The sequence below is a fragment of the Neomonachus schauinslandi genome, chromosome 10 (assembly GCF_002201575.2).
Source record: "Neomonachus schauinslandi chromosome 10, ASM220157v2, whole genome shotgun sequence".
NCBI lineage: Eukaryota > Metazoa > Chordata > Mammalia > Carnivora > Phocidae > Neomonachus > Neomonachus schauinslandi.
The window spans coordinates 53,898,614-53,902,950 of NC_058412.1; the positions used below are offsets into that span (position 1 = coordinate 53,898,614).

General features: G+C 37.2%; 1 pseudogene; it reads left to right on the forward strand.

Annotated features, from left to right (window-relative positions):
- The first annotated feature begins 3,400 nt into the window (after window positions 1–3,400).
- On the forward strand, window positions 3,401–3,664 carry LOC110588850 (annotated as a pseudogene).
- Window positions 3,665–4,337: the final 673 nt, after the last annotated feature.

A 4,337-nucleotide genomic window follows, 5' to 3' on the forward strand; every position in this document is an offset into this window, starting at 1 on the left:
AGACACAATAGGGAAGTGACAGATGTAATTTGAACACAGACCATTTGGCTCTGAGTTCAGGGCTCTCTTCCATTGTATCTCATGGTCTACAACAGTTTTTAATAGTAAATAACTGAAAGGCCAGTCCTGAGTGCTCTCACTTGCAAAAAGTTTACCCATTAGAAGTCCATGCAGTGAAAGAAATACTAGTTAGACAGCTCTCATCCATCCAAGCTGGTAATTTACTCTGAAAAATTTTAGCGTAAAAATCTAATTTCAACCCATTTTCTCAGAGGGTAAATTTTATTCCATTTCCTTTTCTCAAAGCTCTGTCATTAGTATATTAGACTAATGAGTGAATCAATTATTTAAAACTGGCAATATTTTTTACTATGTCTAATTAAGTGTTTAATCAGAACATTCTGGTCTTTAATCCTCTGAAAACAGCATTTGCCAGAAGATTAATGAAATGGATATGTTAAACATTACTAACAAACCCTTTTACTCAGAGGGCTAAGGAGGGAGCTGGAGCCTTAAAGGTGAAGGTGAACAGGAAATTGTCACAGAAGAGAGAGGAAATGGCAATAAATCTAATAGCAGCAGTTGAAGACCATATTTCTGAACAGATTTTGACTGGGGAAGAGTAACTATAGCCTCAACTTGTGAAAAAATATAAAAGTTTGTTAAAATGCTAAAGAATGACTAACAAAATTGAGTTATATCTTGGTGTTGGATATGAAGTGTAGGTATCATAATGTTATCAGTTGTCCTTAAATAAAACTATAAATTCAATGCAGTCATGTCAAAAATCGCTGTGGCTTTTTTTGGTGGAATTTAATAAGCTACTTTTGAATATTATGTGGAAGAGCAAAGCCCAAGGATAGTCAAGACATTTTTGGAGAAGAACAAGATGTGAAGTAGGGAGAGACAAATCTTAAGACACACACACACACACACACACACACAATATGCCTTATAGTTTTGACGTAGGAATAGACAAATAGACCAAAGAAAGAGAACAGAGTAGAAACAGATCCACTTATGTGGAACTTTGTGGGCACTATAAATAAATGCAGTAATTATAGATTATTCAGTAAATAGTGCTAGGACATCCACTTTTTCTATGGAAAAATGAAATCAGATACCTACCCGATATCATACACAGAAATCAACTTCAGGTAGATCAATGGCTGAAATGAGAATTACAAAAATAAATAATTCAGGAAACTGTTATTTTGATTTTTTGGTAGGTGCTTTTTTTTTAAGTAAAAGCAAAAAAATGCACTAACTAAAACAAAATTTGATAAATTCAGCTGCATTAAAATGAAGAAATGCATGTAAAAATCTCATAGAGAGAGTGAGAAGACAAGGCCCAAACTTACAGAAGATATTTGCAACACATTAACTGTAAAAAAGATTAGCATGTAGATAATACAGAGTATTTCTACAAATCCATTAGAAAATGGCTAACAATTCTATAGAAAAATAAGCAAAAGATGTGAACAGGATTTCACAGAAAATGTGAATGGCCTGTAAACATACAAAACTATGTTTAATATCATTAATTATAATAGGAATAAAATAAAACTTCAATAAAATATCATATTCCACATACTTGTGAAGCAAAAAATTTTTAAACTATTGGCAATAGGAAGCGCCATCAAGAATGTGAAGCAATAGGAATTTCACATTCACTACTCATGAGGATATAAGTGGTACAACCATTTGGAAAAAAAAAAAAACTGTTCAGCCATGGCCAGTAAAGTTGAATACATCCATACTCAATGAATCAAGAAATTAATTCCTAGGTATGGTCTCAGGAAGAATCTTGCACATGTACACCAGGAAACTCATACAAAAATGTTCATAATAGAAATGTTTTTAAGAGCCAAAACCTGGAGAAAATGGTTGAATAAATAACAATCCATTCACACAGTAAAATACTATGTAGCAGTGAAAATAGGTGGACAATAGCTGTATACATCACATGATGAATCTTAAAAACCTAAAGCGCAGGACAAGAGTGAAGTCTAGAAGAATGCTTACAGTATGATAAAGTTTAAGAAGAATAAAATCTGAACAATTAATGGTTCAGGAATACGCTTAGATGGTAAAACCCTATAGAAAAGTGAAGAAATCACTAACATAAAATTGAGAACAGTGGTTCCCGCAGCACATTCTGTTTCAGAGTCATCAGTTCCATGAACCACGTTCACTCTTCAAATAGCTTCTCTGTCTTCTCACTCTTTTAGTGCTTTGGTTTCATAGATTTAAATTTCACCTATATTCTGAGAACTTCCAAATTTTATATGTCCATTGCAGCTCTCCCCTGAACCACAGACTCCTATGCCCAGCGGCCTTTCTGCTGTGTCCATCTGGGTGTCTGACAGGTATCTTATCTTAGCTTGTCCAAGCCTGAACCCCTGCTACCTGCACTCTCCCAACCCTACCAAGTCCTGCTTCCTCAGCAGCCTGCCCCTCCTAGTGAACAACATTTTTACCTTTCCAGTTACTCAGGCAAAAGTAAACAAACACCTTGGATTCTTTCTTGACTTCTTTATCTCCTTCCCTGAGTTCAGTCAATCAGCAAATCCTTTTGGTTCTAATTTCAAATTTTGTGCAGACTCTGACAACTCTCATGACTTCTACCAGTACTGTCCATGTCATCTTTCCTTGTGTCACCACCACTTTCCCCCATCCGCACCTCTCATATCCTCCCTTACATCATTTTCCACATCACTCAAAGTGAAAACTAAATTTTCTCAGAGCCTTGCATGATCCACACAACCCCTTGCCTCCTGACCACATCTCCACCATCCTCTCCCTCCTTCATCTTGACCTACTTGCTGTTGAATAAGTCAAGAGTGCCACTTTCCCAGGGTTTTTGCACTAGCTCTTCCCTCTACCTTTCCATGGACACCCACTTTGCTCACTTCCTCAGCCCCTTCAGCTTTTTGCTCAAATGCTTCAAGTATGGCCTTTCCTATCTAGCCCTTCAGTTCTCCTGTCTACCCTCTTATAGTTACCACCATTTCACATACTATATATTTTACATAGTTGTTTATTCTGTCTTCCCCAACCAGAACCTAAACTGCAAGAAGGCAGGGATTTTTGTCTGCTTGATTCACTGCTGTATCCCCTTGAACGTAGAACCCTGCCTGACACATAATACATGATCAGTGTAAATTTAATGACTGAAGAGGAAAACATGGTGCTTGGAGGGAATTAAAAAAATCAAAACAAAACAAAAACCGTTTGAATGCAGCACATAATGGATGAGAGACCAGCCTGGAAAGGTACACTGGAACCAAATTAAGATGCATATATTAGCACGGATTAAGAATTATATAAGCTAAGCTTTGTGACAGCTGGTTCCTGAGAACATGGGGTCCTGCCGAGTGAAGATTTAAATTCCAAGGTTATGGCAAAACATCTGAAGTTCATTGCCAGGGCTGTGATGGTATAAGAAGGGAATATGGAAGGTGCATACAGGACCCTAAACAGCATCCACACCATGGATGGGCTCACTGAGGACTTTGAGCAACCATGGTACTCTAAAAAGCCTTGTCACAGACGACAAAAGGAAAGCCGTGAAACCTGCCGGCAGATCTACAACACGGAAATGGCTCGCAAGTTCAACTTCTTGATGTGTAAGAATCAGGCGGATCCATGGCAGGGCTGCTGAGGCCTGTGGATAGTAGGCCCATTATGAAAATCCCTATCCAGCTGTCTCCTTTCTTCCTCCAATGCCATTTTCTCTTACCTTTATTATAAAATGACCTGACTCTCCTACCCCCCCCAAAAAAAGAATTATATAAGCTATATTACTTACTCAATTTAACAAATGTCATGCTCCTGATAAAGAAAACACAACTCTGTCTACATCCACAGGGGACATTGGCTGTCATGCCTAACCATTTTAAGTCTGAATTTTCAAGATGTTCTGGTGTGTGCTAATGTTTGAAGTACTATCATGGATCCACACACACACAAGTAGATACCATATATACACACATATACACATACACACATACATACACACAAGTATATTTACATAGACATACATATATACGTGAGTTTTTGAAGTAAGCAAGAAGAGACAGAAGCAATGTAATCAACATGAAGAACGCTCTTATGAAAGTAGAAAGGTGTACAAATGGATTTTTTGTGATCTATTGAACTCAGAAACAAACGAATTTATGAAGAGCCTTCCTGAATTAACCTATATGTAAGTAGAGGATATCGACTGCACAGATTTTTATTTAGTTGTAGTCCATAATCTGACTATGGAAAATAATATCTTCTAAACTAAGCCTCAGTAGGAGGCTGTGAGGTGTTTATCCTGAACTGATTGGCTC